Below are 15,906 nucleotides of genomic sequence, written 5' to 3'. Positions count from 1 at the left end.
ACACAATTTCAAACTTTGTTTAGGCAAAACTAACCACTTCTAAGCTGTATAAAATACCTTAAAACTATTCTTCTTTTGTCAACCGGAGGGTGGGTTTGGTGGGTTTTTTGTTTTGGTTTGGTGGTTTTGGGTTTGTAGGTTGGTTTTTTTTTTTGTTTTCCCTCTCATTGAATTAATTCGTACACCTTTATCCTTTCTCACTTACAGGGTAGGTTGGGTGGGACCAGAGAGGTCAAAGGTCATACGCATGTCTTGCAAATCAGTTATTGAATTTTGGCTTACTTCCTTACCAGGCCAGAAGAGCTCTCACTTTATGTTGCCCTTTTTCAAAAAGCTCACCTCAAACATAAAATAATTTTTTTATAAACTTTGTTACATTTTTGCAACCAGGTGGTTAGATTTACATTTGATCATCATATTTTCAACATGTAACGTTTTCCAATGATAGGTAAGAACTACAAAACCTGTGTTAATACATTGGAATAGCAATGATTATGTAAATTAACTATTGTGCAGGTGGCAGTTATTTGCTGCTCAAGGGTAGCACTACTATAAATTCTGCAAAAGTACTACAAATGATACAGTGGAAGCTTCAAGGTAAATTATTCTTTCATTTCTTTTGTATAACTTAACTGAAATCTGCATTTCAAAGTGCTGGTGGTTTCATATGGCCTAGTGCAGGGGTCCTCAAACTACTGCCTGCGGGCCAGATACAGCCCCCCAGGGTCCTTAGTCCAGCCCCCGGTATTTACAGACACACACACACACCCCGCCGGGGGTTGGGGGTGAACCAAGCAGCCGCAGATGACTGCCTGCCACTGCATCCGCGCGCCGCCCCCCTGGTTAAAAGGTTTGAGGATCCCTGGCCTAGTGTTTCCTGTGCATGTTACTGGTTGGTGGCCTAGCTACCTGTCATGCTCAGCACTCACTAGAAGGCAGTTCATAAGTGTCAGTGGCTAAGGGTGAAGTACTGCTCAACTTCTTTCCACTGGGGAGGAGGAGAAGAGAAAAGCAGCAGGAGAAAAAAGAAATTTTTCTTCACAATTGACTCATTTTCTTGTTTTTTGTCTGTCTCAAAAAGACCTAGTTAAGGTCTTTGTGGGATCTTAAGCTGGATATGAGTTAATTTGAGGGTAATTAGAGAGTTACTTGAAGTTCTTCAGAAAACTATCAGGAGCAGAAAAGAGTTGGATAACTCACAGGATGTAGCTCATAGTATTTTCCTGTCTGAAGCTGAACTTGGTGCTAAGGATGTGTAAAAGGCAGTACTAACCGCCTAAAAGTTTTTAGTCCTTCCTCAATGTTTTTGCACAGGAATTTGATGCTCTTAGCATACTCTCTAACAAAGCACTTGATGGTTAATTTAGTTTTTAAATGTTCCTGTAACTTACCTGCTATAGTTAATGATGGAACGCTGTTTATAAAGAAACAAAGTATTCTGGATAGATAGCGCACATCAGGTTCTTAGGAGACCCGGTTTCTTCATGTTTACCATGTGCATTTGATATGAAGAAACAACAACAACAAAAAGTAAAATACAGAATTTAAACCCCAGGTGGACTGCTGACTTCAGCTACTTGTAAATTTGTAAGTAATTGGTTATAGGATTTTCCTGCTTTAGAATAAAAAATCAGTGGCAGGAATAATGTGAATGTGTGGTCGCAGGTAATGATGAAATGCAGGTACGTAGGTAGTTTTATTACTTGCTTTATTGCTAGTAGAATTTTGTTTAGTGGATTTGATTTAAGGCAGATTTTAGTTCATAGTGGCTTTTCTTGATTGGGTAAGATTAGTTACAGATCCTGAGAACATTTGGGCACTTTGAAATGTTGGAAAACTCTTGACAACAAATTCTACTTCAATGCATTTGTCTTGATGTGAAGTTTTGCCATATGTTCAACTCATCTAATGAATGCAGATTAATAATGTAGTGAGATTTCATTCTTCCCATCCTCCAAACAATATTTCTGGTTTGCTGCAAGATATTCTGAGTCAAGTCATCTTGACCCCAGTCTTATAAATGATTACAGAGGTTTGTGTGGGTTTTAGTAAGTTATTGTTGTTCATTAATTCCAGATGTTAATAACTCGTTGTTCAAAGCAAATAGAAACATTTTTTTATAATGAGATCCCTGAGCTACTTTGTAATCATTGAAGGGGATGAAATTTTATGTCTAAAACCTATTTACCATACACAACCAATGGTGGTTCTGCTCTTGGCTTTTTCTTGGTTTTGTGTTTTTTAGTTGTTTTTTTAAAATGGTGCATATGAAAATGTTTTTATAACATTTTCATATTGTCAAGTGCTATTGGTTCTGTTGGTTTGGTGGGGTTTTTTAACCCCTTTAATGGGAACAGAAAAAGGAAAAGTAGTGTAGCTTTTGACATTCACATGTCATGTGAGGAGTACACACACATGTAAGGAGTGGTTCTTCGCATGTATTACGTTTGAGTAAAACATTGCATATGCACACCACATCTTTCACACAGTCCTTTTTGTGCCTTTTTTGTTGCCCATGACTTTTCCCTGTGAGCTGAGTAAGCTTACTCCCATTTTACAGAAGAGGCTTGGAGACATTTTCCAGGGTTCAGAGGAAAGCTCTTGTCTTGGTGCCTTCCCTTCCCTTTCCTTTGGTTTTGGTTTACTTGGCTCTTTAACAGGCAGTTCTCAAAACAGCATCGTTCTTGGAAGCGGTGTACAGAATGACTGGCCGAGCAGGGAGCTGCAGCGTTTTGTTCTGTGAGGTGGGTGGGTGGTGTGGTTTGGGTTTTTTTATTTGACTGGTTTTGGTTTGGGTTTGTTTTTTGGTTTTTTTTTTTTTTTTTTCTTTCCTGAAGTGGGTGTTGGAATGCATGAAGTATGGTAGGTTTTGAAACCTGTGTTGCATATGGAATGTGTCCTTGTTTCCAAAAGTCCAAGTAACTCTAATGTTTGCTGTACCAGTAGTACTGATAGCTGACAGTATGATCTCTTCTCTGTTCCCTCCCACGGTGTTAATAGCGTGTTCTTTAGCAGTCAAAAAGAAAACTAAAAGCACTGATTTACCTGCATGGAAACAAGGCACTTCAGTGGATAAAAAACCCCCACCAACCTACCAATTTTTTATTAAATACATAAATTAGATGTTAATGACTTAAGTTAGAAATAGTTGTGTATAATGAATTAACGACTTCAACTGAATTGATAATTATACATTTTTAATGTGAGATGCATTGTCAGACTCTGCTCACTGTTCTTGTATCTGCATTTTCTCCACTTCTGACATGTGCTGCATTCTAGAACAGTTAGCCTTTGTACTACTGATAGGTAAATTTGAAGGATAGGTTTTCACAAGTAAATTGCTAATAGAGTAGCAGTCTCAAATACATGTGACTTTCAAAGAGAAATAGCCAACAATAATTTACTCTGAAGGAGTGTATAGAGTCACATTTTTTTCAATTCATTTTTTGCATTTGGTGTATTTGATTATAAGGAAACAATTCTACTATATTTTCATTTGTGCTCCAACTATTTGGATAGTTGTCATTACTAAATCATACTTGCTTGGATCCATTCTAACATGTCTTGATTATTTTTTATGTTCCTCTTAAAACAGAATTGTCTCAATTCATACAGCTGCATCTTCTATTTTGGTAGATATTTTGGGAGCAAACAATTTCAGGCAGGATTCAAAACAAACTGGAATGGACTGCTGCATTAACGCAATACTGCTTAATGCATGCAAATCACTCTCAAACAGCTGACTTGTTTAGTTCCCTAGGTACTAGAAATAAATGGTTACCAAGCACTTAGAACTGTTTGGAATCTTAAATACTTAATCACGTTATGACTACTGTTAAACAGTTAAATTAGACCTTTATTTTTAGCTTTAACATTTACTGTGTTTTACTGAAGAATGTACTGTCTTCAAAGAAATTATGAGTAAGGCAAGCATTTAATTTTTGTTTGCTGCAGTGTCTCGATTTGCAGGTTAAGATCTGTCAGGTTTGCAGTGTTTGTTTAGTAAGTGACAATTCTTCATGTAAATTTAAGTGAGCAAAACATGTTTTTTCTGAAGTTGATAAGGAGACAAACAGTATTTCCCTTCTAAAAGAAAGGGAGTGCAACATTAAACTCTGTTACTGGCTGGAAGCTACCCGTTTTAGACACTTTTTCACCCCTTTAAAGCAGATATAACTAGTGTCAGCCATCAGCTCCCCCCTTCCCCCCCCCCTTCCCTGCCCCTTCTGTTGATACATGCTTCTGCTGTAAAATATCTTGAAATAAACCACACTGGCTAAGGTAACGGCTTGATAGACAGTTCTCTATTTCAGAAATGAACATAATTTTCTGTGCCTTTCAAAAACCAGTGTGAGAAAAACTTGGGAACTACCAAACTTCTGGCTGACTTCCATGAATAAAATTTGTTCCGTTTCATGCTTTGGGGAAGAGAAGTCAGAGGGGAAGGGGGTATTTTGAACTCTGTGTGTGTTGCCTACAGAAGGCCCAGGGCCTTTTATTTTCTTTTGCTCTGGGTGTTTTCTTTAGATCAAGCTACTAGTGACAGATTTTATCTTGTTTGTTTGCTTGGTTGGTTTTGGGGGGTGTTTTTTTTTTTTGTTTTTTGGTTGTTTTTTTTTTTTTTTCTTTTTTTACAAACTTCGTCAATTAAATGCTTTCATATTTGAAGTTGTGTCTGAATTAGGCAACTTATTCCGTGGCAGATTTTTCTTACCTTTCTATTCTGAGATGAATCAACTGGCATTTAAGATTTGAGGGTGTTTTCTTTGATACATACCAATGAAGCCATACAGCTAATAGTAAGGCTGGTTGCATTTGAAATAATTACTAGTTTTTGACTGTAACATTTGCTTTTTAAGGTTGGCTCTGATGAGAGACTAGAAAATTCTGTGTGTTGGAAGAAGAGTCCTGTTAACTGGCTTTGAGAAAGCAGTTATAAAAGCTCTCAGGTGTTTCCACTGACTGCATGCTGAATGTGGGAAAGGCAGGCAGACATTCTGGCTTTTTCTGTAGTGGCAATCACTAGAGAATATAATGGAGTATGCCATTGTTTATCCTCCCAGGTTATGCTCTTGCATTAAAAAAAAAAACAAAACACCCCTAAAACCCAAAAAAGACATGCACACACACAGCCCCCCCCTTCCCCTCCCAACACCCCCCCCCCCCCCAAATAAAAACCACAAACAAAACTAAACCAACAACCTCAAACCCAAACAAAACTGGAAACAAAGATCCCCAAATATCCCATCTTGGAAGCAGCTTAAGAGGTGCCTGTGCTAGCTGTCAGGGTGGGCTGGTCAGCTCGTACATGGCAGGAGGATGCTGCCCTTGGTGGGGGCTTAGCAAGTCCTCCACTGGCTTGGCCCACCTTGCACTACGCGGCAGCCCTGTGCCCTGTACAGCTGAGTTGGCGCGTTCCTAACTACTCAGCCAGCTGCGCCTCCTCTCCGTAAAAACATTTTGTATTTGAAAACGAGCTTTATTATAGCTAGTGGTGTAAGAGGCAGGGAAAGCACAGAGAGGAAGGTACAGCCTAGGGAGTGTGGGTGACTGCGGGAATGTTCTGGAAGCGAGGTGGTGCCTCCCCCAGACGGTAGGTTGAGAGCTCCCCCTCGGGGCTGCCGGCAAGCTCTGGCTTGGAGTTCCCTGGGCGGACTGGAGCCAAGAATAGAAAATTCTCCCAAGTACAGTCTTTTATTTTGCAGTTTCTGTTTTACTGTGGTGAGAATCGTGCTGTTATTCTGGTATTTGTGCACAAGGCTGTAGAGCTGGGGCAGGGGGTGGCCATATGTGGGGAACACAAAGGTTTTTTGTTTTTGTTTTTTTAAAGCAGCATTGGTGCCCTTTATTTTTAAGCTCAGGGGCTATTCATCTGATGATTCATTCTGCAAATGACAACAGCATCAATAAAAGATATGTTCTGTAGAGTGCTTAAATGTGCTAACATACACAAATCTGTCTGAAAGTAAGATAAATCAAAAGATACTGTGACATAAAAGAAGAACAGTACCAGATCACTTGTATAGTTAATGACTGTCATTTTAATGTGGCAGTCATTCAGGAAAAATAATTAATTTTCCCTTACACATCACTTTAGGCTTTTGGATGCAACAGCTGAGGAGGAACTGTAACCACCAGTGAAAATTAATTTGCATTACTAAATACTTTCAGACACAAAATTGCTATCTTTTTGACATTACAGATGAGCAAATTGTGTTACGCTCAAATAACCTAGAACCAGCCATACAGCAAATTAGGTTCACAGTGGAAAAGGGGGCATACAACATAATTTGACTATATATAGCCTTGACACTGTTGGCGTTCTAAAGAGGAACAATGCAGGGAACCGGAAGAGATCGGTGGTGAAAAGCAGGCTCCTCTGGTCCTGAGGGGTTCTGCCTTTGCAGTGCTGGAATCAACAAGCATCGGTGTCTACATCACTTTCCTTTTCCACTGAATGGTGCCAGGCTGCAACTACAGCAGTGTTGCTAGGTGTGTAGCTAGCCAAACATTACTGAGGATTTAACTTGATTTTATTTAGGGTTTCACAAATTGGTTTTTATACTTGCTGTACTAAATAGTATGTTTATTTGCTTTGGGTGGTCTCATGCTCTAAGAGTTTCTTACAAGGCAGCAACTGAGGGGAAAAAGGTTTACATCCTTTACATACACACACTTAATGGTAAGCAAAGCCTGGCTTATTTTTTTCCTCAAAAGGTAAAGTGACTTTTAGAATAAACATTTGTAAAATGTAATTAATTAATGTAATTGGCCTTTTAACTGGAAGTACAAAAGTAAGAATTGGGAATTAACTATTTGAAATCAGAGTGAGGCTGAAATCCAAGCTTCTGCTTCTAATTTTCACTGTATCTGTTAGGTACTTGAAAAGTTAAAGTCCATAGCTCTGGATGGGGGATTTTTTTCTCCATCTGCCTAATGAAGAAAAATTAAATGTGAAGTGGAAACAGCATATTAAATGGCCAGACATGTTACCTGTCAGCATTAGGTTAAATATGGGTCTGCCTTACTTGGAGCTGATACTTGTTATTGGTAGACTGTGAAATATTGGAAATGCCAGTTTAAGAAGAGTGGGTTGCTGAGCATTGAGCATACTCATGTTTTTGGTGTTAATTGCTACTATGTAGGGCTCGCCAGAATCACTGTGAACACTGCGGTGTGAAGCATCCTACTAGGACAGGCTTCAGGGTGAAATTTCTTTTGTAGAGACTGTTGTCAGTTTTCATTTATATAAATAGTAAGAGCAGCACTTGACTTCTGACAGGGATCTGGATTATTAGTAAGCAAATAACTAGATGATATATTCTAGAACCCGTAGTAGTCTGGTGGGGGCAGGGGGAAGCTTTGCTCAGCAATATCCTGATGTAATGTAGTCTTGAAATGAGGCCCCCTTTATGCAGATTTTTACTGGACCAGCTAGCTGTAACTGCAGTCTGGCTCCCCGTCGGCAGCAACTAACATGTGTCATGGACTTCTGTGTACAGATTGCAGGAGCACTCTGGTTTCTGGACTGAAAAAACAGCACTGATGCATGTGAAAAGATGTACAGGGAACCTAGGTGTAATTAGATTGCTAGTACGTGAAAATACTGAGGACATTTCAGCTTCTTTTTTTTTGTGTGTGTGTGCTGTTCTGTAATAAATTTATGCTTGTTGGTACTACCGTGTGGTATGTGGGAGGTACTTCACTGCACATAGTTGCTGCAGTGCTAATAGTTGGCAGCACAGAAGGCAGCACAAAGAGTCCGACTGAAGGCACTTGCAGTTGCAAGGTTCCCTTGGAGGCTGTGGCATGCTCAGTGAGCTGCAGGGGCACTCCTGACACTTGAGCCACTTGTGTGGAGAAGTGGGAGTTCCAGCAGGCTTTAACAAGTAGAGGTACAACAGCATAGCTCAGACTGGCTAAAAAATAGTACTCATTCTGCTATGTAAACAAAACAAGTTCTTAGTATCAAGATGGCCGACCTGGAAGTCTACTTGTAGCGCGTGATATGCAAATGAGCTACATGTCAGTGGCTTACTCAGAGGAGGAAGCTCATTTTGCACATGCCACCTTCTCACCAGGTAAGAGAAGTAACTAATTTTCTGCATTAATGTTGTAGAGGCCTTTGAAGTTATTTTTCCACTTAGGTGCCCATCCCCCACTTTGGCATAATGCCAGGAATTAAATTTAAATATGAGGCATTTTCTGGGAAGCCTGGAAGTCATCTGTTCTTGCTGTGATTATTTTTGTGTTGCTGTTGTTACAGGGCACATGAACTAGCAGTTACTGTGAAATGTTTATTTAACTAAAAATGAAGACTTTAAAAAATACTATAAATTTGAGTATGTAGGTTTTGCTGCTGATGTTACAGGTTTTGTTTGGTTCAAACCTCTACTGTTTTGCCACTGTTATTTTTGTCTCTATAGTGACACCAGTTGATGCACGTGGAGGCTTAGCAATACTTTAGCTTATTCCTGAAAAGGGTGCGGAGCTAAGAAGGTAGAATACATGCCAGTAGCAGGGGTTTTGGCTTCATGGTCTTATGAAGAAGCTTCGTTATCCTGGTTGTGGTTTGAATTTTCTTCTTTTTGAGGTGGTAAAGTTGTTAAAACTATTGGACACTGAACTGTTGTCCATGTATCTTTTAGTATAAACACACATTCTCAGGTGTATTTATATGACCTTTTAAAAAGTGTATTTGTAAATAGGGTAACAGATCAGAATGTGATATTTATCTGATCTCCTCCTGAGAAGAAATTAAGTTTGCCTTAGAGCACCAAATATTAACAAAATGACAGTGTTGTTAATTACCTAATATACTGTATTGTATTGTGGTTATGCATGCAGTGCGTGAAATGACAGCATGGGTTAGATGTGCTAGTTCTGTGCAAATGTATTTGCGTTGTTTCTATTTTACAAGTCAAAAAAGTTGTGAAAGGGTGGGAGACTAGAAAGGATTCATGGTGAAAGAAAATGACTGGATCTGGGAGGTCTCTGAGCTAGAAAAAAGAGATTAATTGGAGATGCATGAACAGGCCAAGGAAAACAAGGTCACTTAAAGGTAGACAGCAGCTCCACATAGGGATGTGCAACTGGCAGTAGACAGGCCTGGTTCAGTTAAAGGAATAATGAGATTAATCGAAGAGAATAAAACTAAAAAGGTAGAAGGGCAAAGCAGGCAGGTAGATTATAGTCCCTAGCACTGCCATTTTAAACTCAAATAAGTATTGGAGCCATTCTGAAATAGACTATGAATTAAGGCCAATAGAGAAGATGTAAATATGCTAGGAAGGAGAACTCTTTAACGGGTTGATATTGAGGAGGGGCAATTTTGGTGATAATAGAGAAAGGTATACTTCTGCATTGACATGGCACAGTAGAATGCTGCATGCCAACAACTTAGACCAAATGAGCCTTTTTTGGGGGTATGTACTTACTTTGAAACCTTTGATAACTCCTTTTTTTAGTGATAACTTAAGATTTGACATGAGTGGCAATTTTGCTTGTCATTTAGAAGTCTGGTTATATGCATGTCCAGACTAAAACCAGTACAAAAATGATACGTGTGTGAGAAAGTATGTAAATAGGTATATGGTAGATTTCCACAAATTGCATTAGAAATCACAGTTAACAACTATAAAGGTTGTCCGTAAAAGACAAATTTTGTTAAAATCAGTCTGTTTTCATTGTAATGTGAAGGAAGCAATTCAGGGCCCCTCCTTTTCTGTAAAGTGTAAGTGCGAGGATGGTAGAGGAGACATGGCGTTGAGTGGGGCATGACAAATGTAGAAAACTGATTAAAAGAAACAAGTGTTCCCGAGACAAAACCTTGACTAGTAAAGCAAAGGATAACAAAAGTGAGACAGAATTCTTTCTCAGTTTTTAACAAACAGTAATGTATGTGACAATGATAACATAATTCATAGTGAAAGAGAAAGTATAAGATTACAGTAAACGTTTTGGGGTTTTTTTAGATAGAATTGAGATTACATTATAATATCTCACAGGTGACTTAAGTCCTTAAAAACTAGAAGTTACAAAGACGATAAAGATTCAATGATAGACGTTTCTTAACAAAGGCTATAAGTAGGTCCTTGTGATCTGTACCCAGGAGTTCTGAAAGAATTGAGTGAGAATCTGTTTCTTTTCTGACATGTCCCTCCCAGTAACTTTAAAATACATTGAAAATTCCAGAAGACCTTGAAGACTTCTTATTTAAAAAGATCAGTCAGGATGATCTAAATAACTATTTAGCTTCACCTCAGTTCTGGGGAAAAATAATGGAGGGACATCTGAAGGATTCAGGAAATGCAGAAGAATAGTATTAGAATTAACGCTGAGGTGGTTTTATGGAAATAAAACTATTTTTGAAAAAATCCTAATGTAATCAGTTTTAGAACAAGCTTCCTTAATGTAAATACCTGCAATGTATAGTGCAATCATGACTTGATACAGTCTTTTTCTTAAATACCACACAATTCCCCGCCCCTGCCACCCCAAACCCTGTATCAGTTAAACATTAGATTGATTTAAAAGCTTCTTAAACCTTTGGAAGGGGAGAGGGGTAGGAAACATGCTCCAAGTAAAGTTTCTTTGACTGGTATTGTAAAGCAGTTACTTTTACAGAGGTCAGAAAGATCGACTCTGCCAGAATCATCTGGATCATGTGCTCAGTGGGACCCACTCAGTTACTATTGCACAGCAAAATCTGAAGTTGTACATTTAGAAACCATCTGTTATATGACGTATCTGTTTAACAGAAAACCGTACCCTGAAATTAAGTAGGGATCATAGAGACAAGAAAGTGAGCTAAAGTCCCAAATAGAAAGTTTATGCAGGGGGGCTAAAATTCTGTTGAATACAGAGGAAGACTAAGGAAGTCGTACACTTTATTAATCTGCCTTGAATATTTATACTGATGATGCGAATTCTTCATTAATAAAGGTTACAGTCCTGTTGTCCATAGGAGTGTTTTTTTACAATGTTGAAAAATTAGGAAGGCTACTGGCAAAAGGCACAAAAATCTCTCTGGCTCAAGAACACAAAACTGTAAAATACTGTAAAAGTTAAACTGTTAATTTATGTTGGAAGGGACCTCTGAAGGTCATCTAGTCTAACATCTTCTTCAGAGGAGAGTAACTTCAAAATTAGACCATGTTGCTCCAGGGTTTGTCAAAGTGAGGTTTGAAAATTGGTGAGGATGAAGATTCCACAGCTATTCTGGAGAAGCTGTTTCAGTGTTTGACCATCCTTGTGGTGAGGAATTGTTCTCTGTATCTGTCTGGAATTTCTCATGATGCAAGCTGCATCATATTTTATCTTGTCAGTGTGCTGTGCATCTCTGAAAACAGTCTGGCTTTGTCTTTTCTATGAATGCCAATTAGGTTGTTGAAGAGAGCAATTACTTCTCAGCTATCTATTATTCATGCTGTACAGATTCACCTTGTTAGTCTCACCTTCTCTGTCATGTTCTCCAGCCCTCAACCATCTTGGTGGTCCTCCACCTGCTTATCAATATCTCTTTTGCATTCAGGGTCCCAAAACTGCATTCAGGTCCTGTACTTCAGATGTAGCTTCACAGGTGCCAAGCAGAGTGGAATAATAATTTCCTTTGATGTGCAGGCTATGTTTTTGTTTATGCAGCCCAGTCTTGAGCTTTAAAAGAAAGAATTAGTATAAAGCAATAATTCCATTGAGTATGTTCCTTCAGAAGGCAAAAATGACTAATAAAATAAGCTATACAATCATAAGTAATGGGAAGCTGGAGGCAGACCAACTAACTAATATTTAAAAATGGTTTGTTTGGTTGGTTTTTTTAATTATGCTGTGAAGTAAGGGAAGCAGTGAATTTTGCTTCTTTGTGTTTTGTCTCTTTTGAGAAAGACATCGAATCTTGATTTGAAGACAGACTTAAAAGAATGGTCAATCTGTGGCACTTAGATGGCATATAGATTTGGAACAGCAGCTAGGTTATGTGGAATAATGCTGGCATGAAGTTTTCTACCTAATCTGAATTTCTGGTTATTTGATACAGATACCTAGTAGGGACTGTTTTTTGACTCGGAGCTGGTTACATGTTTAGTCAAACCATACCTAGCCTTACACTGATGTGATGAGACCCCACAAAAGCTGTTTACATCTTCTGTCTAAGAATAATTTCTGGACCATCTCATCTTGTGGCTCTTAGCAAGGTAAGTTTAGATGATGAGGTCAAGAAAGTTAGCCAGCAGAAAGTTAGTCAGGTGCCTTTCTGGTTCCAACAAATGGATGGCTAAGGGCGTTTAATGGTCTGAGACTAGAAATGGTTCCTTTTATTGTCATGCTTTACAGTGTCTTCCTTAATTCTAGCAGTTTAGAATTTTTCACCAGATCTGTTGCAATGATTCTGGATACTTTTGTTGTTTCCCCCCACCAGCTTCATTCTGAAGGAACAATGGGCAAGGCTTAACTCCATGCAGCAAAACTGTTGAATGAAAACCCTTATGGTCCAGAAAAATAAAATACCTAATAATAATCAGTCATCCTAGTGGTGCATAGTCTGTGACTTTTATCTTCCTTTAATTTACAATTGTATTTCTCTTTTGTTGTGGGTCTTTTTCTCAATTTGTGGTCAGACCTACTCTAAAATTTCACCTTCTGTGATGTTTTCCTTTTGCACTTAAATCTGCTTTGTTTCGTGTTGTGGTGGTGGTTTTTTTTAATCAAAGAGAACAATATTTAAAGCTGTGGATGGTGCAACTTTTATACTGCCTTGTTCTAGAACTTCAATGACATGATTAGTCACAAGTGTTAGCTATCAGTTGTAGTACAGGCCTGCACTCTGTGAGTGTTGGGGTGGGAGGGGAAGAACTCTAGTAGATCTGAACTCTACTTAGGAAAGATCAGTTCATCTATGCTGCAAACAATATCTTACCTTTACTGAAAATAGTATACTCATGAAGTTTTCCAGCTTTGGTTGAAATACAGCATCAGCAATTTCCAGTGCCTGTAGTTGGTTTCAGTATGGGGCCAGGAAGGGGAAATTACGACGCTCTGTCACACATGGATTTGCCAGCACAAGGTGTGATGGAAAGAGAATTCTGAACATGCTGTAGACCAGGATTTTGTGCTGGCTGTCCTGATGGCATCTATTACATGTTTGACAGCAGCAGGGTGAATGAAACTAATGTCTCGTGAGCTAGTTCTCAAAGTGAGAAAGCTGTAGAATTGCATCTGCTTTCTTTTATTGGCTAGGCTAGGATAATTTGAGTATCAATGCATGCCAGCACAAGACCTGCGTCTGTGTTCCAGGAAGCACTGCTGATGGTAGAAGGCAACTTTTGTAAATAGGTTGTATTCTCCAGGCTAGGAAATGATCAGTCAACTCAATAAGGGAGGAGAGGCATTGGAAAACCAAGTCCATGACTGTTCATTTGGCACAGAAAATCCAGCAATCATAGCAACTGTCACAGTTAAAATGTTAAAACATTAGTGCCCCTTAAAGTAGATGATGCAGGTTATCAGTTGGTTTGGACATGCTGTTCATTATTTCTAACTTAGAATGGGAAGTGAGCTTCCTCTAGCGGGAAGGCTTTGCTTCCATAGTCTAAAGAGAACTGATTGTTTCTCAGAAAGAACTAGCATTCTTTCATGGAACAGCAGCCTGCAGAATAATGAAAGTACTTCAATGAATACAAACCTGATAAAACACTGGCTAATACATGAGCTGGGAAAAGCTAACATTATTTATCCCTTAATAGCTACAATGCTGTTTGCTTGTATGCAAAATCTGACCAGTTTTTAATCTCTTTAACACAGTCTTTTGGTTTGGTTTGTCTTTAATGAAAGCAGCATGTGTCCCTGACTTATTAGTCCCTGTTTGTTGCTGATTTTTCTTAGAGGAGGATGGAAGTACTTTGGTGATCAGTACTCTAGTTATGGTAAAATGGAGGGGAGAGAGAAAAAAAACCCACCACAACCAGCTGGGTAATTAACAGTTCTGTTCCAATGCAGCATATGTAGTAGTTTGAAAAATGTTACTAGGATCTTTTTCGTCACACGTTGAAGGATTGCTGTAATACTGCTTTAGCTTCTGCATCCTTTGGGAAGGCTTATACTGTTGGCAGCAGCGCTCTGTTTGAGAATTGTGCACTTTGAAAACAAGATGGAAATTCTCAGCATTCCTTGACTACTTAAAAAAAAAAAAAAAAAAAAAAAACAAAAAAACCAAACATGTTAGTACCTGTGCTCAAACTTATAGCTGCAGTTGGTTCTGAATAAAAAAAAAGAGCTTGTAATTGTTTGAGAAATTATTTGGGTGTCCAACACAACTGTCATGATGCTCAAGAGGGCTGGTCCATACAGAGTGCCTGCACGGGTACCGAGGTCAGTGAGCACTGTGAACCCGAGTCAATACTATGAACCTGAACCCACAATACTAGTATGTTAAGATGTGGAGCCTAGTGCTTTGAAACTTTAGCATAAGCATACTAGGGCTACCCAAAAACACAACAAGATGTAATCCTAAAATTACAGGGTATCCTTAACATGAAAGGCCAAATGCTTTAAATGGCAGCATCTACTTGTCAGACCTCTTTCGCATTGTGCTGTGCTATATGACTAGTCAGTCAAACACATACATGCATATGTATTGTGGTCTGCATATAATGTCAAGAGATTTCACTAAACTTTTGCATGTGGGTAAATTGTTGTGGGTACGAGAACATTTCTGTGGACAACAAACTAAGCAGACGTTTTCTAAGCTATATAGCTTGCTCAAAGAATTGCTTCCTGATTTGCAATATGCTTTAAGTTCTAAGGAATAGAGATGGCTTTGATATAAAGCATTTCCAAGTTGAGAATAACTTATAGCTGGATTCCTATGTATGATTCACAGGTAGATTGTCATATGTTCTCAGAACATGACAATGTCATGTATTTTACAAAAGATGAAAAGAGGTAGCAGAAAACAAGCTGCTTATCAAGCAGGTGTTTTGTTTTATGAATCACTTCTATTACAGTGCATCAAATCACTTTTTTGGGGGGGGTGGGGGGAGAGAACAATCACCAGCTTAAAAGTGTTACACAATTAAAAATATATCATTGAAAGTAAAGTATTCCAGATGAGTGGTTTCTCAAGGTCAAGAGGTAATTTGTTTTCAATTTTTAGTAGAAATGTAATGAAAATCCTTTAATTCTGTTTCAGAAAGATAGGGGACTTTGACACCTTAAAGATTTTAATGCAAAATCTTTTTCTTGGCTCTTCTGAGCTATCATTGTAGAAATTAGATGGAACAAAACTGTAGTGGTGGTGTTTTTCATTCATATAATATGAACTTTGCATGTGAGAGTCCAAGTCGTTGCCCTGCAAAACTGGGCCAGGCTGATGATACTGATCTGCTGAATAGCTTTTCATCCCAGTCCTTTTCAGAGGTTTAAATGAGCCTTCCTTTATGTACAGCGTGAAACTTTCATTCACTTGTAACTGTTGCCAAGCTAGTACAGCCCATGTAATCTCTGCCCTTTGATGAAGCACAGGGATAATTTTGAATTGGACTTCGCTTTCCATGTATTAAACATATGAAGAAAATGACATTTTAGGGGTTTGGGTCACTTAAAAGTATACCACAAAATATTAGCTTTATTACATGGCTTAGATAGTCCCCAAGAGACTTTCTCTACTGCAGTCAAACCATTTGCTGGGAACTTGGAGAAAGCAAGCAGGCATTTGCTGTGAGTTTCCTACACTTCTGTAATTTTGCATCAGTTAGTTTTCAAGGGTAGGGTTCACTTCACAGGCATAGTCATGTAGAGCCGTTTTAGGTGCTCTAGAATGTATTTCTGCATCTCAGCTGTGATTCCAGGAGGGCACTGGCATCTCTGGTTCCTGTGTTATGTCTGCTAGCTTCATGCAGATTCTTGAGCATC

At 38.7% G+C, this 15,906-nt stretch overlaps 1 protein-coding gene across 5 annotated transcripts in view; it reads left to right on the top strand.

The window, feature by feature from the left end:
- The window catches only part of ATF7IP (activating transcription factor 7 interacting protein), a 114,172-nt gene that overhangs the window by 11,846 nt on the left and 86,420 nt on the right, over window positions 1-15,906 (top strand). The window contains exon 1 of one of the 5 annotated variants that reach the window (XM_080393106.1): window positions 3-2,744. The exons of 3 other annotated variants lie outside the window; for them this stretch is intronic. The gene's annotated coding sequence lies outside the window, so the exon portion shown is untranslated. Of the gene's footprint in view, window positions 1-2; window positions 2,745-5,184; window positions 8,082-15,906 lie in introns of those variants that run through there. One more of the 5 variants, XM_080393102.1, reaches the window with a different exon arrangement.

Source organism: Falco punctatus (assembly GCF_963210335.1).
Source record: "Falco punctatus genome assembly, chromosome: 6".
NCBI classification, from domain to species: domain Eukaryota; kingdom Metazoa; phylum Chordata; class Aves; order Falconiformes; family Falconidae; genus Falco; species Falco punctatus.
Note: the sequence above shows the minus strand (reverse complement) of the source record. Positions and strands in the feature narration are given on the sequence as shown.